We start from the raw sequence: 27,568 nt of genomic DNA, 5'->3' as shown, positions 1-27,568 counted from the left end.
GGCAACTTTTCTGTAAGTCCAAATTAGTTAAAAATAAGAAGTTTAATATTAAACAACAATAAAAATGACCTTCAATGCCACAGAGTTTTCAAGAACTTGCAGAAGCATTGATATGAAAACATTAAAAGTTGAAGAAATAGTCCCCATCACTTCCTTCCCTGGGCTGAGGCTGCTGTCCATCACTATCACCATTTGCCTGAGCCGGCTCTGACCACTTTGTGGTCACTGCCACCCTCACAACTACCCTGATATATTGCACAAACCACTATTCCAAATGGGAACAAGTGGGCCACTGCATTCCTTGGAAAACCAGGACCTAAGGCAGGTGAAAAGAAAGGGCCCAGACACCAGGGGTGGTTAATCTGGCAATATTTTTTTTTGTAGGCTGCAGCATGTCTATAGTAAACATTTTCATCCACAAAGATAATTTTCTTAAAAATAACAATCAACCTTTAAAAGAGAAAGTGGATGGGGCACGTGCGTGGCTCGGTTGAGCATCCTACTATTGGTTTTGGCTCAGGTCATGATCTCAGGGTTTGTGAGTTTGAGCCCCACATTGGGCTCTGCACTGAGAGTGCAGAGCTTGCTTGGGATTCTCTCTCTCTCCCTCTCTCTCTGCCCCTCCCCAGCTCACTTGCTTGCTCGCTTACTCTCTCTCAAAAAAATTTAAAAAAAATAGACAAAGTGCCTTTACAAGTATCAATTACTTCCTTAAGAAACACCCATACATTTAGTAATAGAGTATTGAAACTCATGAGTATCATGTGCACTGACACTAAATTCCTAGGGTGGATGGAAAGTTTTCCATTTTATCTAATGAAGATACAGGCTGCATTCAAAATGATAATGTGCAACTACAATACCAAATTATAAAAATATTTAACATATAATTTTTAACAAGACATTTTCTAGCTTCAAAGGCACACTGCTAGAAGAAGACTTTATGACTTCAAAGGATAATAATTAATTAGTCAGGCCTTCTATAATGTGCTAAATGTAATACAAAAATAGACTGTAGGATTTTAGAAATAAATGAGGTAAATTGGAAAGGAAGCACAATTTGTCTGCCATAACCCATGTAATTTTTCTTAGAAATGACATGAAAAAAATGCCTCCAACCTTAATCATACAGATCACAGATCAGCCACCTAGCAGTATACAAAAGGAGTGGAGAGGCAATTGGGGAAATTGTGTGAAAATGCAAACATGTGCATTCCATACCAAGCAGAACAGTTATTAGTTATGTAAAAGTCTTGTCCGAAGTGTATGGAAAATCAGAGAAGCCTATTCGCTCAAGACTAAACAAAGGCATACTTTGCAAAGGAATGCATAATAGCAAAGAATATGCCAGGCAGTTACACCCCGACATATAAATTGTCAGTAGCACTGTCAGGCCAAACTTCTATGTTCCTACATGGCATAATACTGAAATAATTCTAGAATTCAAAGCTCAAGAATTAGAAAGAAATACAAAGAATACTGGAAAAAGGCAATTACATAAGAATACAAAGAGAACATTCCCCATAATAATAATATAAAAAATAGTCCTGGATATATGCCTGTTCTTCAACACAGGAGATCAAGGACTGGTATTGAAGTAAGAGGACTGATTAGGCTTCATTTGTATCCATAGACTCAAATATCCATTTGTTTCCAATGAAGATAGGAAATCCCTCCTGAATTTCATTAATAAGCATTTTTGCAAACTATACTGGACAGCTGAGATAAATCTTTTATCAGTTATGAGAAATACTCAGGAGAGGTGAGGGCTTGCTGAGCTGCCATATCCCTCCAGCTGTAAGCATCCTTTCCAACTCTTTTGAATAGAATGATATGACTATTTGGCAAAATCAGCCCTCCTCCCTTTCAGGACCTGCTTCCATTCCACTCTTACTCTTCACTTAATAGAGCCCTGTGCCAGTGTGTTATGAGCAATTTCCTCTTCTCTTCCTTTTGGCTGATGTTAGTTTCATCCCCTGCCAAGGCTTTGATGACATCCAGTAGGTACAACTTTGTCCTCTCTTCCTGCCCGAACACGGCCCTCTATTGCATATAGAATTAAATGAGAACTCTCCAAGGCATTCCAGGCCTCTCTTCTATTAATCCAATTTTCTACCTTTGTCAACACCCCTTAGCATGAGGCCACTGTGCTTCCTCACCATCCCATGGCCATCCCCACTGTCTTTCATCTGTCCATATACTGCTCATTCTAAAAAGCCTGACTTAAGTCCTACTCTTTGAATGTTTTGACTTTTCTCCAATTTGCTTTAATGTTGTTTTGATAATATTTGTACAGTAAACACATGGGAATAATGAAGATGCACAGCATTCAAGAGAATGCAAAGATCACCTCCACTTTATTCAGTTAACTTTATCTAGTGATTTACAAATAAAACACACCAAAAATCACTCAATCAATCAACCATCAATCTCCAAACAAAAGCACTGAGCTAGAAGGGACATCAAAGATCATTTCATTCAATCTCTTTATCTACAGAAGAAAACTTGAGGTCCAGCAAAGATGAAATTGAAAACTTGGGTGGTTTAAAAAAATAAAGATTAAGATTTCTGAAAATATTTTCTATACAGAGCAACCTGTCTGGCTCACTAATATTTCTTCTTTTCCAAGATCTCCATTCTGTTGATGACCAAAGTACCACTAACTTTCTCCTCCTTTCCTCTGGACCACAGGCAAGACAGGCCATGATCAAGTGCCTAAACTGATGTGTACAACATCCAGGATTCTTAATTGTTGCAGGCCTGGATATTGTCTTTAATAGACCAAAGAACAATAAAGAAAAAAATAAAGGTTAAAGGTCAAGCCCAGGCCTTCAGATCCTTTATTTCTTGCTCATTTCCTTACATCATGGAGACTCCATGCTATCGCTAAAGACCATGAGACATGATTGATATGATGACAGTAATAAGTCAACTAAGAAAGTTTTCAGTTTTCCCTATTAACTAAATGTTTTGTTTTTTAATAAAGTTACTAATACATAATCAATAGACACAATTTTCCATATACACTTTGTTTTACAAAACAAAAGAATCATTACAGCAACATGCATTATTACAAATATAAGAAATACGTCATGCTTCAGAAGACCACTTTTTATAAAAAAAAACAAACAAAAAAAACACAACAGTGTCCAAAACTCCAAGGCAATCTCCCCTTTCCATTAATTTTGTTGTATCTCATTTCCTAGGGACTTATCAGATAGGTTGGATTTATTTCCAGCATCTCAGCCATTGTTCTCTTAATCTGAGTTGCTAGATTGTATTTAAGAAAATAATGGAAAGAAGTTCACAATGTAATATTTTCTTTCACTGCTTCACTTGGCAAGATCAATATCCAGTTTCTCACTTCCTTTTTCCTTTCCACTAACAGATTTCTGCTCCTTACAGTTTTTCTTTACTCAAAGTGTTTCTTGATAATAAGAGAAATAGTTACTGCTGCTTGCTGGGGTTTAAACACTGCCTGTGCATGATTTGATAACAGTATGCACAATTGTTTTGGTTTTCAAAAATACATAGTTCACGGCTTTATATTTATAGTGACACATAAATATGTGAAAAGTTAAAATAAGACCCCTAAGCTACATTATAAACTAATCAGTATTTTCAAAGCATTATAGAAAAATCAAAAATAACTATAAATCATAAGGCCTATCATAACGGAAATTTAAAGATAGTTGAAAACTACATAGTTGAAAACTTACACATAAGCCATGGAAACTTAGAAAGTCTAATTTAGCAGCTGAAAAGAGCTAAGTGATACAAAAAAGATGGCAAACTTTCTCAGTGCCCAGAGAAAATAGAGACCCCTGAGTCTAGGGAAACACAGTGAAGGCATCAGGAGGAGATGAGGAATGCGTTGGGACTTGAGGAAAGCACCAGATTTTTTTTTTTAATTTTAATGTTTGTTTGTTTGTTTATTTATTTTTTAAATATACGAAATTTATTGTCAAATTGGTTTCCATACAACACCCAGTGCTTATCCCAACAGGGGAGAAAGCACCAAATTAACAGAGGGTGGTATTAGAACAAAGAAATTCCAGGCATTGGGACACGGGTGGTTCAAAACTGCTTCCATGCACTGAATCTCAACTGTTACTCTCTCTAAAAATTCTACTCCTGGGCAATTAAACACAAATCAATTATAATGTCTTCTATGTGCAAACCTACTTGTAAATAGACATATTCAAAGCATTCAAGTTGTCTAAAGGAAAATTAATAAATTATGTTTCCTGTTTGGGGATGCTACAGAAAATCAGATTAATAACTATATTTACTTTTACTGTTTTCGATTTAATCCACAATGCACTCTTTCTAGATTTCTCTATTCTCACTCAATTATAATGTTGCTGTCCAGCACCATTTTTAAATGATCTACATCTAATCTACAAAAACAGAACTGTCTCCTGACTTTGAACTAAGCTAAGGACAAGTATATTTCAGGACTTATTTGCGTACATTCCTACTCACAATAGAATAGGTAATTTTCAAGACCCTTAAAGGCCCTTAATGATTGTTTTGACATGAAGTGATGTATTTGGTGTGTTTTATAAAATCCAGGCCAATGATGAATTCATGCATAGCATGTTATCTAGTATTGATTAAATGGCATTCTGCTCTACTATCCAAAGAGATTATTCATTTAACGATAAGTTATATGATAACCTTAAATGTATGCACTTACCAAAATTGCAGCTAATATATGTAAAATGCAAGGGTCATTTCACTTGGACTGTTGAACAAGATATAGAAAAAATCATGAACATGAATTCACCAATGTTACACAGCTGTTTAGAACAGGAAGCAAAGAAGAATGTCTTAATAATTGACACAGGATTTTGAGGTATATTGAGTAGGAAGGATGTTATTGCTTACACTGGACCTTAGCCATAGCTGTAGAAAGCACTCTTGCAAAAACAGCCATGGGATTTTTAATGGGCAACAAAATTCAAATTCAAGGCTTTACATGAAATTCTAAATAAAATATGGCATTTTAGCACAAAAACATATCCATGCATTGATAAGGTATACTCAGATAGGAAAACATAAAATATTTTCTCATGCTATTTAATAAAATTTAATTAATAAGCTTTCCAGTGTGATTAAGGTACTTTGAAAACAAACAAGAAAATGAATACTATGTACAAGAACATTTTAAAATTTAAACAGTGATATTCTAAGTAAATGTGTTTTTAATTTTAAGATAAAAGTATTAAAATTCATTTCAAAGTTTTAATTGTTCTCTTAGACAATTCTTTAGCATTAATGGCCTTTCAAATAAATCTAGACATCAGTGAGGGACAAAGAAAAATTATAAAAGGAGTAAAATGCTGTTGAAGAAAAAGTACATTTACAAGTCCTTAGAAATGAATTGTTAGTGTTGTTAAAATTTCCACGTTAGGAGAACAGACTTAATTTCAGCCCTGATTGTTTCCACAACTAAACAAATATATGGAGTCCTTTGCTCATGTTTTCAGGGAAACTATAATGCAGAGATGCAAAATCATATTTATGAAGTAACACTTTATTTGCAAAAAAATATGGGAATCACAGACATTGCTAAAAATATGATAGATGCATTTATGTGTCTCTATATATGTGATAGTATGTATATCGTTTCCCCCCCAAATTGCATTCATTTACTCAACCAACAGACACTATATCCTTATAGTTAGTTCCAATTGGCAGGGAAAAGCACAAACAAGCAAATACATTTAAAGAGTTAGCAGAATCAGACATGTCTGGGTGTGTCCTACAAATTAAAGGGCTGACTTCAGGGACTTAAGACCGGTGCATTTGTATGAGGTCCTGCTTTCAGAGGCCTCTGCTCTGTTGAGAATACTTTGCAGTCAACTGTCTTGAAATAATTTTATCTTTGAATTTGTGTTTTATAAGTCAAGTTCAATGGGACAATGGAACATACAGTCTGAGCTTGGAGCCTTAGCTCATGGTGGGTCCTGCCTGCCACCACTTCTGAGGACAAGTTCTCAGCCACCTCTTCTCCCACTCACACATGCCCCACGCTCTACCCAGCAGCCCTGTTGCTGCCTCGGTAGGCTGTCACCATCCACCCAAGCAGGGACCTGATGTGAGGATAGGGAGGGGTGGGAGCTCCGGCCACCAGAAGCCATGTCTCAGCCAGGACAAACCTTCCACACACTCTCAACCCAGGTACCAAGCACATATCAATGCCATGATTTAAAGATCCCTGGGAGTCGCCTGTCTGCCAAGGGTTGGAGCTACAGAAAGAGATGTGTGGCTCAGATGACCAGACCTTGCCCAAGGCTGACGCACAGAGCCCGACACGGGGCTCGAACTCACAAGCCGTGAGATCATGACCTAAGCCGAAGTCAGACGCCCAATCAACTGAGCCACCCAGGCGCCCCTGTACAATGCCAGTTTTAAATGCAAATATCAGAGCATTTAACTCCTGCGTGGATTCAACCAAATTATACAATCTGTATTTTGTGTTGATGCCAGATGGTGCCTCCAACTGGCTAGAAGAGACACACACAGGCCGGACTTAGGAAGATTGAAGGAGGAACCATTCATCTATAATCCCAGCAGCAGTATAAGTGTTCCAGATTTATCATGACACTGAATTAAGTAATACTCCTTATTGAAGAATAGAAAAGATTTTTTTAATGAAAAAAAACCCCATGGTTATATAAAAGAAAGCTAAATATTAAAATATATGTATTCTGACAAATCAATTTATGGATTTAATACATTAAGAATCTCAGAAAAGTTTTTTTGCTTGTGTGTGCTGTGTTTATTTTAAACAGTACATGGTCATTTTGTATTAATGAAAATTGACAAGGTAATAAAGGACATCACAAGCATCAATAACTAAGAGGACAGTACTGCTGGTATACAAATGATTATATAGTAACTAGAAAAAAATTAATAATCTACATACAAACTACTATCTGAAGATAAGGTACATAAAATAGGATTATTTAAAAAATATTTAACTTTAATTCATATTTTATAGTATATAGCAAAATAAACTCTAAAAGGCTAACATGGTTCAATATAACCATTATTATAATTTTACCTGAATCCAAATTAGAATATAAATCAGATATATAAAAGAATAACATTCTTCTTTTCAAAGCAATAGAATAAATCACTAGGAAAAATACTGACAAATATGAATACATAGAAATCAAATGAAAACTGATTACACTCGGGGTGAGTACAGCATAATATACAGAGTGGTCGAATCACTATCTGTACACCCAAAACTAACATGCACTGTGTGTCAACTATATTTCAATTTAAAAATATCAAATGAAAATTAAATTCTAAAATAAAATAAAGCCAGATTTGGCAACACTTATGTCATCAATTAAAATAAATTAAAATCTACACTATCTGAAGAGATCATTCAAATTTGTACAAAAAAAATAATAAAGTACCAATCACTACATAAAAAGAAAATTCATTTAAAGAAGGAAACCAAAGAAATAAGACCAGAAGCAAATGTCTGTATTTAGTTATAGTGAAAGAGATGTAAACTTCAGTCAATTTTAAGTACCTGGTAAGAAAGAAAAGAATCTTTTTTAAGAGTATCACTCAAACTGTAACACAACCTGGAATGTGTTTACTGTCGGCAAGATTATAAGTGGTTACCACTTCAGTGAAATTTACTATAGTTATATGTATTTTAGGTATGGTAAGTCTTTTTAAAAAAATTTTTTTTAGTATTTATTTTTTGAGACAATGCAAGAGACAGAGTGCAAGCAGCGGAGGGGCAGACAGAGGGAGACACAGAATCTGAAGCGGGCTCCAGGCTCCAAACTGTCAGCCCAGAGCCCGACACGGGGCTCAAACTCACGAACCGTGAGATCATGACCCGAGCTGAAGTTGGACGCTTAACTGACTGAGCCACTCAGGCACCCTGGCATGCTAAGTCTTAAAAGTCTCTTCTGATAAAGTTATTTTCCTTTTTGTTGTAATTCACTGGAAATAAAAAAGACAATGACATGACTAAGGTATCAACAAATAATGTCAAAATAGAGAAATGTTTAGAAATATAAATCTCTAAATAATATTGGGCAGCAATTAAACCATTGTTCTGTGTTGAAACACAAGTAAACATTTATCGTAGAACATTAAATAAAAAGGGAAAACATAAATTGTATGTACACTTTGATTCCAACAACAGAGACAGATATGCATAAGGACAAATTCTGAAAGGTCACACCAGAGTAAAAATTGATGTTTGGAAGAGGTAGAACAATGCATACTTTTTTTTTTTCATCAAAAAACTTTCAAATTAGTGGACCCATAAATTAAGGAAGGAAAATTTTCACTTGAGCACGTATAAGCTTGAGGTTGTATTCATGAATTTTGGCTGTATTCATGAATTTGCAGCTCTTAATTGGTTTATAATGGTCTCTAGAGAAAGGCACACAAATATCTCTCAGCATTGGGTAAATCACAAGGAAAGCACTGATCTGGGACATTATCTATTACTGTTGTGAGGTGAAATATTTGAAGAAGGTGAAATACTTAGAATTTAATCAAAACAGTCATTGTCTGGATAGAGTATTCTTTTTCAGTCCTCTCACTTCAAGCTTTCATCTTTCTTTTAAGTGCACAACTCTTGGCAATGTCATCTTCCTACTGTTAGTCTTTATTGAATATACAAAGAATTCCTTCTGATGGAATGAAATAAAACACTCTGCAAAACTTGTAACCCTGAAATTCAACCTCAATCATATTTTGGTTCTACTATTGTTATTTTTGTTTTCTCTCCACACTCAGGCAATGATGTGTGCCTATTCATATACACATGTGTCTCTAGTCTTGCCTTTTTCTCTTCAGAGGAAAAATACTGAAAACACAAAATATTCAGTGTAATTATAAAGACTGAACATGAAACTGAATCGTCAATGGGAGCATCCATTTTAAATTTAAATACCTCTCCTAAATACGAAGAAATTCAAAGTATTCACCTTAGTTGGTGGCTGAAAGTACCACTGAATTGGAAGTTACCACAGTCTCATTAAGGTCGATGAAGTTAATTACTTTGTCTCAGTGTGAATATTTTCCAAAGGTATTTTCAACCCAAGACAAATCTGCACCTGGTGCCCATAGTTGGTACTGGGAAGGCATCTACATAGCAGCCATCCCACTTCCTCTCTTCTCAGGTCACCAACACACTGCTGCAATTGCAAGGCCAGGCATGTGTGTCCCCACAGATACCAACAGGCTGTGGTACATGTCCAATACTTGCCAAACACTATAGACAAGGAACAAGAGACATTCTGTTGCATTTTTCTGGTATCACAGTGATCAGTCTCTTCTTATCACCACAGGGTTTCAGTATCTCTGCTCCAAGTTCCCATGCTTCTCTACTTCATTTTGAAGAGCATTCCTGTTAACTGATTACAACAAGCCTTCTCTTTAAAACCTAAACTTCAAAAGGCAGGGGTTGTTTCTTTGTTGTACGGTCTGTATTCAAACCAAAATGCAATAACTAACATATATTTTATAGGCATCCATTAGTAACAATTAGCAGAGACACTGAAAGGGAGATTTGTCCAAGTAAAGTTCCCAACCACACTGATTAATAGTGCTTAGATTGGTGCTGGTCCAGATCCCACCAGAAAATCTTCATAGACTAGATGAAAGTGTCATTTGTTTTGGAATTGTTTATTCACATGGCCCATGTTTACTAAATGTTGGACTGAAGAGGCAGTCTACTGCTTTGGTTAAGAGTTCAGGTTCCCCCTTATCAAACCAAACTTTTCTTCAAGACTTCACTTCGGTCTCAACTTTTTAGAATACCTTCCTGAATGTTTCAACTCTTAGAGATCATTCCTCTGAATTATTTTAATGACATGTCTTAAACTGCTTGTTTGGTATTTACCAGATGTGATAGGCATTTTCTAAAATAGCCTCCAATGATCCCCACTGGCTGATATTCACACCCTTGTGTAATCAATCCCCTCTCCTTGAGTATGGGCTGAACCTAATGACTTCTAATGAAGAGAATAGTGCAAAAGTGACGGGCTATCACTACAAGATTAGGTTACGAAGAGACTATGGCTTCTGTCTCCATACCCTCTCCTGCTCTTTAATTAAAATTACCCCTTGTGCTCCTCTATTTTCCTATAGAGAGGCCCACATGGAAGGAACTGAGGGCAGCCTCTGGCCAAGCCATCCAGGACCTGAGGCCTTCTCCATCCAAAAGCTCATGAGGAACTCAATCCTGCCAACAACCATGTTGGTAACTAAGTGGACCCTTCTCCTGTCAAGCCATGAAATGACTACAGACCAAATCAGTACCTTGATGACAGACTTTCAAAAGACCCTGAGTCAGAGGACCTAGCTAAGGCATGCTAGGATTCCTACTCAACAAAGTATGCTATAAAAAATGCTCGTTCTGTTACAACACTAACTTTTGGAATAATTTTTTGTGCAGCAACAGATAGCTACATTAATTTAACTGCATATTGTCTCCCAAGCTAGATTATAACTGTTCTGATGCCAGCAACTGTGACATTTTGAATCTCCATCCCTTGGATAGTGATCCTCACTCTTTGATAATGGTGATGTTACAGAAATACATTGACAACAATTTTGAACAATATATACAAATAATTACCTTAAAATAGTCCATATAGCAAACATAGAGGACTTACAGTCTATCTTCAAGAATCTGTAGTTTAATTTGCAAGAAAATATAAATATTTGTATGTATATATGTGTATGTTTATAATAAATAATTGTCCAAACAGAAACACACAGATCCCATAGAAATGACCAATTTTATTAGAGGTGAACAACTAAGTAACTATTTAAGTAATTTTAAGTATTTAATTATAATTAGGTAATCATAAAAGTAAATGAAAAGGAAGTGTGAGGTCTAGAAAAATCAGAAAATATTAGTATGACTATGTGAAAAATATGTAAGGAAAAGAAAATACTAAATATTACAAAAACTCTTAAATCATGGCACTAAAAAACATTAGAGAAGTAGCGAATATCAATAAAACTTCTGAAGTCATACATAATCTCTAATGATGCTTATGAATCTAATTATGATAGTGAAATCAATAATGTCAAAGGGATGAATTGAAGAACATTCAAAGTAACTGAAATTGAACTAATTTTCTCAAGAAGTTATTAATGAAGCATACACTCTACCAAAAATAATCTGTCAAAAACTTAAGATCTCTTTAAGCAAATACTCTTTTTATAACACTTTTTAATTCAACAAATATTTTTTTTGTTTATTTTTATTTACTTTGAGAGAGAGAGATTGAGAGCAAGTGGGGGAGGGTCAGAGAGAGAGGTACACAAAATTCCAAGCAGGCTCCGCACTGTGAGTGCAGAGCCCAACGCAGGGCTCGAACTCACAAACTGTGAGATCATGACCTGAGCTGAAGTCAAGAGTCAGAAGTTTAACTGACTGAGCCACCCAGGTGCCCCTAACAAATAATTTTTAAGACCCTACTAGGTAACCATGTCCCATGCTTGAAGCTAACCATTCAAAACCTAATATGTAACTTACTCTGTGAATTTATGTGACTTATTTTTAATTCTGTAAATTTCAACCTATCTACTGAGTTTCCTATTGAAAAACTGAACATGTTTTGTACAGGTCATGAGAAAGAATGTTTAGAAGGCATTTTTCTGAAGAAGAAATAGAACAGACTGAAGTAGAACAGAACAGATTATTGAGTGCTTCATATCTGACAGCACTGTGCCTGGCACAAGGGAACTAACTGTGGAAGAGACAGACATGATCCCTTTCTCCACAGAATTCACCGTCTTAGAGAGAAAAGGGAGAATAAATCAACAAGCAAACAGAAAAAACAGCAACTGATTGAAATAAGTGCAATGATGGAAATAAGCAAGCTACTGAGACTGATATAATGGGGAGAGTAGCTGCTTAATATTACATTACCAAGGGAAGACCTCTCTTTCATTTTCTTCGTATAAAATGAATGTCCACAGGGGTGCGTGGGGGCTCAGTCAAGTGTCCAAGTTCAGCTCAGGTCATGATCTCACTGTTGGTAAGTCCAAGCCCCACGTCGGGCTCTTTGCTGCCACCAGAGCCCACTTTGGATCCTCTGTCTTTCTCTCTGCCCTCCCCGACTCGTGCGCGCTCGCTCTCTCTCTCAAAAATAAATAACCATTAAAAAAACAAAATGAATGCTCATAATCTCCGCCCATTTTTATATTGGGCGGTTGGTATTTTTTGTGTCAATTTATAGAACTCTTTATACACTAAATAATGTTTTGTCTGTTATATGAATTGCAAAAAGTTTTCTCTACTTTGATGTTTCTTATAAGCAATTTTGACCATGCAGAAAGTTTTCTTTTATGAAGTAAGTAAAATTTATTACTCTTTTTCTTATGGTCCCTGATTTTTATCATGTTTGGGAAAGCTTTTTCATGTTGAAGTTATATAGAATTCTCTCTCCCATGATATCTTCTATTACTTTTATGGTTTATGTTCTACATTTACATCAATGATCTATTTGAAGTTTCTTCTGGCATAAGCTATGAGGTATGGATCCATTTTTGTTTCCAGATGGCTACCCTGTTGACTCATTATTATTTATTGAAAAATCCATTTTTCCCCATTGATATTACATGTACTACAATTCACATATGTATTCTATATTCTTTTCCATTAATTTTTCCCTCCATGCCCAGAACCAAACTGTCTTAATAATTGAGGTCTACTAAATTTTAATCTCTGGTGGGGCTAATTCCACATCATTGCCCTCCTTTTGTTAAATTTTATTGGCTATTTGTGCTTGTATATTTTTTTCCATTATCAACTTTAGATCAGCCTATCTAAATCCCAAAAATATCCTGAAAGTATTTTTGTGATTGTCAAATAAACTTACAAAATGAATCGGGAGATACTGACAAGATGCTGAGACTTTCCATGGTGTATTATTCTAAATATCAAAGTATTCTTCCAGGAACATTAGAGGCCTTTTAAAAAAGTTTTTTTTTTTTTCCTTTTTCCATATACAAGGTTGCGCACTTCTTAATATTTTATATATGTATATATATTTTTTGATGAACATTGGGATCTTTCTTCCATTATGTCTCCTAATGCTTGTAAATTTGTATATATGAAAGCCACTGATTTTGTATATTAATTTTTTTCTCTCACTGCTGTTTGGAATTTTTTTACTCTGTGTAATAGTTGTCAGCTGATTCTTTTGGTTTTTCAAGTACATAATCATATGATTTAAGCTGCAAATGTTTTCCTATTTTTATATCTCTAGTTTATTTCCCTTGTCTAATTGTGTTGGTTAGTACTCCAGAACAATGTTAAATAATAGTAGTGATCTATTATCCACTAGTTATACATCCACTAGTGATCCACCAGTGATCCAATAATGGACATTGTCTGTTGCCAAAATTATCAAGAATGCTTCTAGTGTTTCCCCACTAAGAATGGCACTGGATTTGGGACTGAAATAGACCTATTTTACCAGGTAAAGAAAATACCTATTTCCAATTGTACTAGAGGTTTTTCTTTTTAAGTCTGAACATTAAATTTTGTTGCCTTTCACAAGTATGAATATAATCATGTGCTTTCTTCCTTAAATGTAATGCTAATAGATTTCCTTTTATTTATTGAACCATTATTATCTACCTCCCTGAAATAAACCCCTTTAATCAGGATGTTTTATTCTTTTAATATCTGCTAGATTCTGTTTGTCAACATTTTATTTAGGATGTTTACATAGTTTCTTGCATGAACATAAACATGAATGATCTAAAGTTTTCTTTTAAATACAGTCTTTGTGGGGCGCCTGGGTGGCGCAGTCGGTTAAGCGTCCGACTTCAGCCAGGGTTAAGCGTCCGACTTCAGCCAGGTCACGATCTCGCGGTCCGTGAGTTCGAGCCCCACGTCAGGCTCTGGGCTGATGGCTCAGAGCCTGGAGCCTGTTTCCGATTCTGTGTCTCCCTCTCTCTCTGCCCCTCTCCCATTCATGCTCTGTCTCTCTCTGTCCCAAAAATAAATAAACGTTGAAAAAAAAAATTTTTTTAAATACAGTCTTTGTTACTTAACAGAAACCCATGGGGGAGGGGAAGGAAAAAAAAAAAAAAAGAGGTTAGAGTGGGAGAGGGCCAAAGCATAAGAGACTCTTAAAAACTGAGAACAAACTGAGGGTTGATGGGGGGTGGGAGGGAGGGGAGGGTGGGTGATGGGTATGGAGGACGGCACCTTTTGGGATGAGCACTGGGTGTTGTTGTATGGAAACCAATTTGACAATAAATTTCATATATTAAAAAAATAAAAATAAAAAAAAATAAATAAAATTTTGCAAAAAAAATAAAAAAAAATAAATACAGTCTTTGTTAAATTTTGATGTCAATTCCATGCTAGCATCATTCTGAACACTGTTAATTTTTTTTTTTCCTGTTCTCTGGAATACTTTTTGGGTTTTTAAGGGTCTGGTAGAATTCTTTTGTGAAACCATCAGGGCTTAGTGCTATTGATGATAATGGGTGTGGGGCATAGATTTCTCTGCCCCACTCCCCATTCCCAGGTAATTTGTATGTTTTTATTTTCTATGTGTTTTAGAAACTTTTAGATAATTCTCTCTCTAGAAAGTTAACACTTTCTTCATTTTTTCAAATTACTCACCTAGAGTTTGGAAAACAAAATCTCTTGTGACTTAAATTTGCAGCATTTTGAAGTTATTTTCCTATTATCCTTTCTTACATTATATATTTGTGCACTCTACATTTGTTATTTCACTAGCTAACATTTTACTTTTCCCAAGTACTTCTATTCATCTCTTATCTAATTCATTTATTTCTGCTTTAATGTATATTAATTTCATTTTGTTTGCTATAGATTGACTTTGCCATTTTCTTCAAACTTTCTAATTTACTACTCAAAGTAGTAAATCTATCCTTTTTCTTCTGAAATTTGTTTTATCTGAACTACAGATTCTAGTGTGCTGTGTTTCTATTGTATTTATTTTCTAGATTTTAACCATTTTAGTTTATATTTCCTCTTTGATACGACTTTAAGAGAAAGATTTGTAAATCTGATCAAGTGTCATTTTAAATTTTTTCTCCTCTTAATGCTTTCTAGTTTTATTACATTGTGATTAGTGCAATTTTCCTTGTGGTACTGCAAATGTTCGGTTTCTGTTAACATTCCATGGTCACTTGAGAAGATGTATTCTCTGTTTTCAGGAAACAGTTTTAAATGTCAATCAGATCCATCTTATAAATTATGTTGGCTACATCTTACATATTTACATAATTTTGTTTATTTGATCTGTTATGAACTATGGAAGAAAATTAAGTTGCTTCTGTTAATACTGTTTTGTTCAATCAATGGTACAGAGATATATTTCTCTGTTATATTTTCATTGTGAATGTTTCAATCCTTTATAAAGTGTTATTTTGTTTCACTTAACATTATAAAGTGTTCTTTTTGACTCATTTCAATTCAGTGTGACTTATACTGAACCCTGCCTTGTACCATCAAGATCATGACTTTAGCTTGCTTTTATAAATTAAAAAAAATTTTTATGCTTTTATTTTATTTTTGAGAGAGAGAGTGAGAGCAGGAGAGGGGCAGAGAGAGAGAGACGGAGACAGTCTGAGGCAGGCTCCAGGCTCTCAGCTGTCAGCGCAGAGCCCGATGTGGGGCTTGAACTCACAGACTGCTAGATCATGACCTGAGCGGAAGTCAGGATGCCCAACCGACTGAGCCACCCAGGCACCCCTAGCTTGCTTTTAAGTTGCATTTGAAATAAATGCACTTACTTTCACTGCCATTCTCTTTCCCTGTATTGTTCCATTTTTGTAAGCTTTATTATTTCTACTGTCAGAACAACTAACAGTATAGTCTCTACTATTGCCCTAGTGGCCACATTTGGTTCACTCTTAGAGTTACATGGATCGAGCGCTCATGGCTACTACTCTTGTAGTTTTTTCAGACATCTCTTGAAGGACTGTGGCTCATCTAAAAAATTCTTGAAGACGTTTCCCAGGAACAATACTCCGAGTTGTGCATGTTCAAAATTGTTTCCTATTGCTTTTGTACTTTAACATTTTTGCTGGTTGTAAAACTCTTAAGTCACACTCTTCCTCAAGATTTTACACACGTTGCTCCACTATCTTCTAGCACTGAATATGTTACAGGTAGTTTAAGGTCACATTGATCTTTTTCTTCTACATGTAACTTCTTTTTCATCACCCAAAGGATTCTTTCACTACCTCTGATGTTAAGCAAGTTAACTTGGATATGTTTTTATGTTGACAGCTTTGGGGCAGTTTCCATTGGGCTTGCCATGTTTGATTTTCAACATGTAAACTAAAGCCTTCTTTAATTTATTGAAATGCATTTAATTTGTATTTTTAACTACTTACTTCATCACAGAACTTCTGTTTTCATTTTTAGTGAGTCCAATAATGCGTGTGCTTGATTTTCTTTGCCTGTCTTCTATAGCTACCAATCTCTAATTCTTTTTTAAAAATTGTTTTAATGTTTGTTTCTTTTTGAGCAAGCAGAGGAAGGGCAGAGAGAGAGGGAGACACAGAATCCGAAGCAGGCTCCAGGCTCTGAGCTGTCAGCATAGAGCCCGATGTAGGGCTCGAAACCACAAACCATGAGATTGTGACCTGAGCTGAAGCCAGATGCTTAACTGACTAAGCCACCCAGGCGCCCCTCTAATCCTTTTAAACTTTTAAAATGTGTTTCATTTTGCTCACTTTTCTCACATCCATCCTCTGGACCTTTGCTGTTTCAGCAATGTTGGGTTTTTTTGTTTGTTTGTTTGTTTGTTTGTTTGTTTTTAATTTTCCTGCCAACGTAACCTTTATTTCTGTGATGGTTTTATTTTTCTCTTCCATTTCTTTCTCAAGCCTCTCCAATGTTACATTAGTATTTCTCTTTTCTAACTTCTTCTATTTTTGATTTGCACTAATCCTTCATAGAGACATTTATTTCTTTAAGGTTTTGTTTTGCTTTATTTTCAAATTTATGGTGCAACGTTCAATAACTTTTGTCTCTTTCATGGCCACATTTTTTTATTTTTTTCATAAACTTTTCTTACCTGGCTTTCAGTTTTCCCCTCATTTCCTCATGTTTTCCTTGTGATTTCTTTTTTTAAAAAAAGCTCTTGGGCTGGTTCTATTTTTACACTGTAGTATTGAAACTCGGGTTTTGTTTTTGTTTTTTTTTTTTTTTTGGTTTTTGGTTTTTTTTCTGTACCACTGTTTACCGGAGGTTCACGTGGGGAAGGGTCCAAGGACATGATCCAGGATAACAGCACTTTTTCTCATGATAAAGGATTTAGTTTGTATGTTTATTTGCCCTTTACATTTCCTCAGCCAATAAACAGAGCAGCTGTGGCAGTTTTCTTAAGGGTCCCCTTCTCTGTTGCAATAGAGACCAGCTATTTGCTGAAATATGGCTGTGTTTTCATGTGCTTCGCCCAGCCACCTCACCGCTGAGAACCCATCTGGGTCTGAGACAGCCCCTGCCCTCTTCTGCTGCATTCAATGCACCGGTGCACCCTGGAACACAAACTGGGCTCTGACATTGCACCTCCGAATGTGTCTCTCATCTTCAAAGACAACCCTCTTTTAGTGCAGTAGCTGCATCCTGTCTCCACTCTTGTCTATTTCTACCTCCTACTGTACAGTGTCCACAGCTTTGGGCAGAAATTCCTTTATGGGGGGAGAGGGCGGTATTTAGCAGTCTCCTAGTTTTAGCAAAAAAAGGTTGTTCACATGTTTGTTTCTCATTCGCCTTGTTTTGCATAATTTCTGGGAAGAGGGTAAGATAACGTGACTTTAAGCTACCACATTCAAATCAAAGGTCCTATCCTAAATTCTTCAGTTTTTAGTCTTAGAAGTTGAACATTCGCAAAATCCACATGTTTTATATGTTTAGGAATTGAGTTGGAAGTACTCAGAAATAATAATAGCCATCTGCTTTATGTCTGGCACTGGCCATACACATCCATCTATTTTCTTGTGTACTCCTCAAAACAGCCCTGCAAGTTAGGTATTATCTCCTTTTGCAAATGAAAAGCAGAGCCCAGATTTCAACCTGGATCTGTCTGGTGCGAAAGCTTACAGTCTTTACTCCAAACCACACTCAAAATTAGTTCCTATCCTCCCAGGATAATTTTAAAATGTTTAATTGTTGTGGAAACCAAATAATCCCTGCTTGATTAGAGTGTGGCATTATTTCTCGTTTTGGAATCTAAATTTCTTTAGTCTCCTCCAAATACTTTTTTAAATCACTGGCTACATATAGGAGGGTTGTGCATTGTTGATTGAGAACTGGACTTCCTAAACTGTAAAACCACAAGGCCCAACATAACACAACCAATATGCTGTTTGGTTTTGTCCCCTAAGCAACTGACCAAACACTACTAACAATGTGCCTGCCAATATATTTGACAAAGATCAAGAATGTTGATACACCTCCTACCTAAAAAATTAACTTTGAATAAACACAACATAAATAACAAACAGAAGAACATTTCAGTGACAAACAATTTGAGAGTAAGATTACAAATATTTCACTTTGGACAGAACTGACATAATTATTTCATAAATGTTTTAAACTTCCTACGTGGCCCAATATTTCCTACAGAGTTACAGACAGAAATTAACAATTGCTACCATACTTTTCTTGCCATTTAAAACAAGGCACAACACAAAACTTCTGTTCTTTCAAAATAAAGTTTTATTAAAACTTTTCAATGGATATCCTCCAAAGATAGCATTAAAGAGAGACACAATAATAGAAGAGCACAGTATTTTAAGTCAAGACCTGTATTTCTGTACTAGTTCTTATGTTATTATGGTGTGAATTTGAACAAGTTATTTAATTCTCTAGGTTCAGTGCCTTTGCGCATAAAATAGCCTTGGAAATAACCTTTCCTCAGTTTTTCTGTGTGGTTAACACCCATGTAAATAGCTAGCATGGTTCCTAACACACAGAAGATCCTCAGTAAGTATTTAGGGAATCTGAATAACATTATGATACATTTCTTGCTTCTCCTTCCTGTGGCATTTAGAGCTACTATAATCATAGCAATAAAATTCTACTCAGTTTTTCTCAAAGATATATCAGCTGTTATAATTAGCTTTAAATTGAGGAGCCTGGATGGCCGTTGGTTAAGCGTCCAGCTTTGGCTCAGGTCATGATCTCGTGGTCCGTGGGTTTGAGCCCCGCATCGGGCTCTGTGCTGACAGCTCAGAGACTGGAGCCTGCTTTGGACTCTGTGTCTCCCTCTCTCTCTCTGCTCCTCCCCTGCTCATGCTCTCTCTCTCTCCCTCTCAATTCTTTTCAACAATAATTAGCTTTAAATAGATACTAATGTTCCACTTAATTCCTCCTCTTTCTTGGCCCACAATGTAGAAGCAAGACTTATCTTTGGTATGGACTCAGAGTTTTCTGCACTGCTTTTTTTAGAAAATAGATCTATTGCTCTGATGGATTAAAATGTTTTTTTTTTTTAATGTAGGCTGTGGAATAAAATAAAAATGAATACCAATTCTGGCTTTGCTGCTTACTAGCTATAGCAAGCTATTCAACATCCCAGTCTCAGTTTCCTTTCTGTAAGATTGTGATAGATTGGTTAGAAATGAATGGGACAAGGCATGTAAAAAATGTAGGCAACAGACATTCAATAAGGATGAATTTCATGAAAATTCCAGAAGTCTTTACAGTTTCAATTATGCTTATACCCAAAGCATGTTCCCATTTATCCCTGGGATCTAGTCAGAGCTCAGCCCACAGTAGGTGTTAATAAGTAAGTGTTTATCATTTTGCTATTAGAAGACATTGCATAGCTTGCAGACAAGGTGTATTTTATCGGGTTACAACTTTGAGAATTCCCAATTTTTTCAATCCCTGATCCCATAAAGCATACAATTTAGTATGGAGGTAAAAATGAACCAAGTAAGTTGCAAACAAGACTGTCTGAAGTAAGTATGGTATAAACAAAGCCACTGAAGAAGACACAATATTTCTTTCACCTGGGACAATACGCCCAGTGGTTACACACACAGATTTTGAAAGTGACCATGTGGGCTTCAGTCCTACTCAACTGTTTGCCACCTGACTTTGGGCAACCTACTTAAAAATTCTTTTAGCCTCAGATGCCTCATCTTTAAAACAGATCTTCCCAGGGTTGTCAAGAGAATTCAACAAACTGAAGTATAAAGCCCAGCACCCAGGATATGTGAGCTAATGATAATATTGCTACTATCTAAGTCTCACAGTGAGTATACTTTGACATGTACCCCCATCTCTATCAAACACATGCTGTAAGTTCTACCACAGAATGTTTATGACGGTGATCAAACAAACAAGCAGCTACTTGTTATTAGTTCCAAAGTGCTTAGATATGTTTCGAAGAAAAAAATGGAAAAAATAGCATTTTAGTAAAGCAATATAAATATCTTGACTGCACTATGAACCTAGAAAATTTAAGTTCTTGTTTCTATAAGTCTGGATTGTTTTAATTCTAAGTTGAAAATGCTTCTTGTTTCAATTTTAGTTCTTAATTTAGAAATAAAAGGAAATAAGGAAAGACAAGCAGGTCCTCTGGGTGGTTTATTTTTCCACAATAGGGTATTTTACTTCGGTCCTATTTTCTGGCATTCAGTCATGTGACCTGCTCAACGGACCTGACTTGGATTTCGCTGAAACCACAAAGGCAAGAGATGGCGCCTGGGAAGCCCATGACTAACTTCCATCATAAAAATAAGCATCTTTGCCAAAACTCTGTAGTTACTTGAGGCAACATCAAATTTGTAGTCAATCGAGGCAACAAGAAAAACAAAAAACGCCTATTGATATTTATAGCTACGAAATGAACATTAAATATCAATTGCACTTTAAATTCCAAAAAAGCAATTGTTTTATATGTTGCCCATCCTTTCATGCCCATTTTCCGTGTGCCTTGGATATGACAGGAAGTTTGCAAAAATGTCAGCATAAAGATTTTAAATTGTGTTGTAAGGGGAAAATAATGAAGAACCTCTTCCATGAAATAATATGCCTCAAGAACATACTGTTCTGAAGAAATGATCACATCTAATCAAATATTCTCTTTTGGAGGGAGAAATACTCACTAACGTCCAATAGGTGACAATGAAATAAAAGATGGTCTGTATATAATATTTTAAATAACGTTTTAGTGGAGCACCTAGGTAGTTCAGTCAGTTAACTAACGCATCAGACTCTTGATTTTGGCTCAGGTCCTGATCTCGCAGTTTGAGCCCCTGTGTCAGCATGGAGCCTACTTGGGATTCTGTCTCTCTCCCTCCCTTCTCTGCCCCTTTTCTGCTTACACGCATATGCACACACTCTCTCTCAAAAAAAAAAAAAAAAAAAAAGAAAAAGAAAGAAAATTAAAAAAATGTTTTATAATAATGTTAATATTCCTTGTGGAAAAACTGTAATGCTGGGGGGGGGAGTAAAATATAAAGTAAAAATATAAAATAAAATATTTCATACAATCTCCATTTGGAATGAAAAGAGAAGCCTAGAAGGAGGGGGGAGAGAATTGACAAATGAAATATACCAAATTTTACCAGTGAGATTGTTAGAATTCTACTGATTTTGTTGTTCTTTATATCTTTTTTCCAAGTTTTATACAAGATACATGAGTTGCTTTCATAAGGAAACAAACAAAAAATCTGAATCTGAAGTATTCTTTGTCAGACAGGATACTTCCTGCCCACCACACGGATGTTTTCCATCAAGAAAAACACAACCCATTTTTAAAACTATGAAATCATAAATGAGGAAGCCCGTATCTTCAGCTAAAATATTATTTATTTTGGACGCATTAACTCCTGTCAAGCAACCAATGGGCCGCTGAATCTCACTGAAACAGATTCAACAACAGAATAATCCCTAATGCTAGCCGAAAGTAAATTTCTTTTTTTAATTTGACTCTTTAGTTTAAAACTCTATTCCTGGATATTCTAGTGGAAATTAAGTACCTAAACATAGCTGTGCAAGGAAGGATTTGATTTAATTTACACTGAACATGTTATCAAATCCTTCAGGTTAATAAGAGAATATTGACCAGGCAGGCAGAAGCCAGAGCGCCCAGCTTTTATATGCTTGGGGCTCCCGGCATTACGGAGAACAGAAAGCTTAATAGACAGCAAAACAATTAACGGAATAGCTTCACATCCCAGGACAGGACACACTCACCTCCCTACAGACTCAACCCTGCCCAACACTTCCCCCAATGCCAGGTCTTCTCCTTGGCTTTTCTGAGCCCTCCTGAAGCTGGTCAAGCAGAGGGGGGACACAGACAGACCCTTCTGTTAAGCATCTTCCTCAGCTCAAAAAGTAACATACGATCAGACTGACCCCACAGCTCTCAGCAAGGCTGAAAATACTGAGGCCAATCAGGGCTGGAACCTAGGTGTCACATACATACACACAGAATATAACTGTCAGCAAACTCCCATACATCTTATAAATGGACTGCATTCTAGAAAGCTGGTTTGTTGCAAGAGTTAGATATATCAATTCTGGGGAAACAAATGGTCTATTGCTGTCTGCAACTCAGCAGGGATTCCAATATGCTACCCTTCAAGCTTGGTTATAATCTATTAGTTTTTCCTAACACATGACAGAATATGAGTTTCCTAAGCCTATTAATAAGATAATTCATTAAACCAAACATATGACAAATACCTAATGACATACAGTTACTATGAATTTAAAAAGAGAGAAAACAGGGGCACCTGGGTGGGTTGGTCAGTCAGTTAAGCTTCCAACTTCAGCTCAGGTCGTGATCTCGTGGTTCATGAATATGAGTTCAGACCCCAGTTCAGATCCTCTGTCTCCCTCTCTCTCTGTCCCTCCCGCACTCATGCTCTCTCTCAAAAATAAATAAACATTTAAAAAGAGAGAGAGAAAACAAAACTTGAAGCTAACTTCTTCAGAATTCCTCTCAAGGTATGTACCTTTAGTGAAATTATGTCAGAGAATACAATCCTTTATATTGTTAATCTCTATAGTAAGGTAATATATTCCAAAGTGTGCACAAAAATATGCATATGTAAGAAATTTCTGTTTATATTTGTCTTAATCGTTTCTAATTTCTTTGTGTTTTATAGTTAACACAATTTATTACAAAAATATGTAATGTATGCATATGATCTGTAAGTTAATATCTCAATAAGTGTTTGATTTTAAAAGTTGAAGGGGTGCCTGGGTGGCTCAGTCAGTTACGCATCCGACTTCAGCTTGGGTCATGCTCTCGTGGTTCGTGGCTTTGAACGCTGTGTCAGACTGTCTGTCTGTGACGGCTCAGAGCCTGGAGCCTACTTTGGATTCTGTGTCTCCCTCTCTCTCTCTGCCCCTCCCCTGCTCACGCTCTCTCTCTCAATATAAACATTAAAAAAAATTTTTTTAAGTTTGAAATCTGATGATCAGAACTGACAAAGAAAAACGTCTATATAAATGTTGTATATCTAAAATCCAGTGTGTTGATACCTATTCGAGCATGTAACTTTATCCAGCTGAAGGCAGATGAGCCATTTCACATGTAGTTTATTATAAGCATTTCATAGCCAGAAAATATTACATATTCTATCAATACTATTTCTCATAAAGTATTCTCTGACCATTCAGATGCTTTTGGCTAATGGCCTTCAGCTTGATTTTAATCGTACGAATCCCCTAAATCCCAAAGCAGCAAAGAACAACATGCACCACAAATCAAATATATATTTACAGACTATGTTTTAAATTATACTATTTGTAGCCTTATTTGGATTAAAGAAAAGAATTTCAATTTCAGTGAGTGAGAAATTACTCTGAAATTCAACTCCGTTTGAATTTGATCTAGATTTTTCTAGATGTGTTGATGCTCCATTCTACCAATCAGGCGTATCTATTTTGGGAGGTTGTCTCAGCTCCATAATTTTTTTTTAAATAATTTCTTAACGTTTTATTTATCTTTGAGAGAGAGACAGTGTGAGCAAGGGAGGGGCAGAGAGAGAGGGACACAGAGGATACAAAGCGGGCTCTGTGCTGACAGCAGAGAGCCCAATATGGGGCTCAAACTCACAAACTGTGAGATCATGACCTGAGCCGAAGTTGGATGCTCAACCGACTGAGTCACCTAGGCACCCCACAACTTCATAATTTAAATTCCAGTTCAAAGGACGTGAATGAAGAATGCCTTGGGTAATAAAATGAATGGAGCAAAATTCAATCCCAAATACTTACTTGCATAGCTCAATAACTTTAATCACCCTTGTGTAATAAAAATGGAGTTACCGTCTAGTGAGGTGGCCCAGGCGAAATGAAACAGAAGGCTAATCTCACCTGGGATCCATGCCCCAAGAGAATTGTTTCTTGGAGTATAAAAACAAAGTAACCTCAGAGATTACATCAACACTTCCCCTGCTGACGGGGAAATCAAAAGCAAACACCATGCACACATTTGTCAGTCCATTGGCTGTGGTGCCAGTAACCTCTCAGCCCCTTTATCACACTTCATTTTGCTCCCCCACCCCACCCTTTTCTGCTACCTCCTTTATCTACTTCCTGCTCCTTCTCTGGGTTTTTATTTTCTTCTACTGTGTCTTGTGACACCTTTAGGAGGTCATGCTAAACAGGCTGTATGGCCTGACACATTGTTAATAAAAATAAAATTAAACTACATTTCAGAGTCTTGGTTGGGGCTCATATCATTGAATTGTCTTACTGACTATTTCCACTGTGAAAACACCCAGTGTTTCAACAGAACTCTTTCATTTGTTTTGGATTTCCCTTGTTTTTAAATATTTGGGGCAATTTTTTATGACTGTGTTTTTCTCCCAATTCTTCCCAAACAACAAAAAAAGACTATCTTTTTTAAGTTTATTTAGTTATTTTGGAAGAGAGAGACAATATAAGCAGGAGAGGGCCAGAGACAGAGGGAGAGAGAGAGAATCTCAAGCAGGCTCTGCGCTGACAGCACAGAGCCCGACGCGGGGCTCAAACCCATGAACCATGAGATCATGACCTGAGCCGAAACCAAAAGTCAGAGGCTTAACCAACTGAGCCACCCAGCCCCCCCCCCCAAGAAGACTATCTTTTAAAGTAAAATATTTAAGAAGAAAGATTATAAGGGGTTATAAAAAATTATAATCAGAGAATCTGGTGCAAAATCATTGGAAATACAGGAAGAACAATCCACCAATTTAAATGAGACATTTTTCTCCAATTTCTGACTGAATTGTTTTAGTTTCTAAAAGAACATACATAAGGATACAGATTTATGTAATATCTGATAACTCACAGTGAGAAAATGTCATAGATAATGACAAATAAAAAAACCCATAATTTTCAAAACAGAAGGGAGAAGTGGCAAGTATTAGAAAGAATATATAAACTGGTAAACTTCATTTTAAATTCAAGAAAATGTCTAAAATGGCCATGAACATCTAGAAAAAGATGTAGTTACACATGAATAAAAATCAAAATGTATCAAACTAGCAGCAGTTCCTTTTTTTAAACATGGCTTCTATGGTGATAAATTGATCAAGGCACTGCATAACATGTCTTGATTTCAAAAAAAATTTTGGCAGAATTTCTTAAATTACTCATATTCAATGAGATGGAAATTTTAGCCCAAGGGAAAGGTTTTTTAAAATGGGATTTAGTTAGGGTAAATTTTACATTCTACATGTATGTTTTTAGAAGTACAAAATGGTGTTAAACTGCTACCATTCACTCACCTCAAACCATAGTTATTGGGCAGCACATACCATTTCAATTCTTATGAAAAATATATTCAGACTTTAGCCAACTGCAACCTTAGTATCAGTCAATAATGTGAGATCACTAACAAAAAAAAAAAAAAGCTAAAAATCTTAGGGTTAAAAAAAAGTACTGTATTATAGCAAGGAAGGTAAGAATTCAGTATTTTCAGTTCGATTGGATTCATATCTGGACAACTGTATACAATTACCCATCTTAAGAGAAGAAAGTGACCAGCTAATGTATCCAGAGAAGGGCTATCAGACTGCAAGGTATCTTAATCTGGAAAACATTTCATTGGGATATTTAGAAACAGGATAACCATCTTCAAACACTTATATTCGTGTCATTTAGAAGGAAAGAAAAGAACTTAAAATGATCATTAAAAGAAACAGCATCATGAAGATTTTTTTCTAATAATTAAAGCTAATATGAGACATATTCTGTCACTCAAAGTATTTTAAGGGCAGTTTAAATGATCAACTTCAAGGCCTGGAATGCTGGATTGACTAATCCATTCTTGAAATTAAAGATAACTACTGTACAGTGAAAGAAATACGAAGAGAGGATATACACATGTGCAGATGAGGGTATGCCCTACCTGACAGAGGTGGGGAAGCTGAAGGAAGCTTTCTAGAGAAGCCCAGAAAAAACAGAAATGATCAGAGTTTTGAGGAAGAGTTGGACTTAGCCAAATGGAGGAGACGCATGGGTGGGGGGGGGGGGGGTGGGGGAATGATACAGGCAAACCACGAGCATCAGAAAGAAAACAGTAGCTGTAAGAGACCAAAAGTATGTAAGCCAGATTCAATTGGCTTCCAACTCCCATGCTTCCGTGAGCCAAAACAGCTTTTTGTGCTCCACATACAACGATGACTTTCAGGCTTCTCTGTCTTCCTTTCCTATGTTTCAAAACCAGGATGTAGACAGTCTAACGGAAGGCTGGGCCTTTCCTGGGTCACCTGATGATAAATATATTAGATATATTGCATAGGCTTTAGTGAATTTAAGGCTGGAACAGTCTAACAACAATTCTCTGAAACTATGTAATATATTAAGAAGCACAAACTGTGGCCTATGACCTTTGGGATTTTAGAACTGAGTGTTATTCATGACTCTCAAACATGTACAAACCTTTAACTGTAAGTAAAGTCTTCACTGCCTAAAACATGAACTGCTTTATCACGGTTTTGCCAGCCCTCTACAATCTGGCCCCAGCCTTCACAGCCAGCCTTCTCACCCACTTTGTCCCCTTGCATTCCCTAACTGGGGCCCAACCTCTCCACATATCTCCTTGGAATTTCCACTTTTATTTTTGTTCCAAGTGTCCCATTAGCCTGTGTCTCACCACTGCCTATTGCTGCCCACTCATCGTCGGGGACCAAGCTGAATGTCCCTTACCATGAGGAGCTCTCTAGTCCCACCCCTGTCTCCTAGGCAGAGCGCCTACGTTTGCCACTGTGCACTCTCAAGGATGCTCTGCATTGTCTTTTGTGTACATAACCTGTCTTCCCTGCTCAGCTCTGGATTGGCTGAAGAAAGGAATTTTTACTTATCTTTGTTTCTTCTGTCACACCTAGGAAAGTACCTTGCGTACAACATCTCTCAGCAAACTCATTCCTTCAATTTATTCATAAATATTTACTGAGATCCTACTATGTGCTGGGAACCGTTCCAGACACTGAAGATACACAGGTGGGAAAAAAAAAAAAAAAACCTCCAGCAATCTCTGCCCTCATGGAGTTTCCAATGGAGAGTGGAGGGAGGTCTAAACATAGATGAGAAAGAAGTCCA

General features: G+C 36.4%; 1 protein-coding gene across 4 annotated transcripts in view; it reads right to left on the bottom strand.

Annotated features, from left to right (window-relative positions):
• The window catches only part of HMCN1 (hemicentin 1), a 483,427-nt gene that overhangs the window by 370,718 nt on the left and 85,141 nt on the right, over positions 1-27,568 (bottom strand). The gene's annotated exons all lie outside the window — the stretch shown is intronic.

The sequence above is a fragment of the Leopardus geoffroyi genome, chromosome C3 (genome assembly GCF_018350155.1).
Source record: "Leopardus geoffroyi isolate Oge1 chromosome C3, O.geoffroyi_Oge1_pat1.0, whole genome shotgun sequence".
Lineage (NCBI taxonomy): Eukaryota > Metazoa > Chordata > Mammalia > Carnivora > Felidae > Leopardus > Leopardus geoffroyi.
The sequence above is the reverse complement of the archived record's forward strand: the minus strand, read 5'-3'. Positions and strand labels throughout refer to the sequence as shown.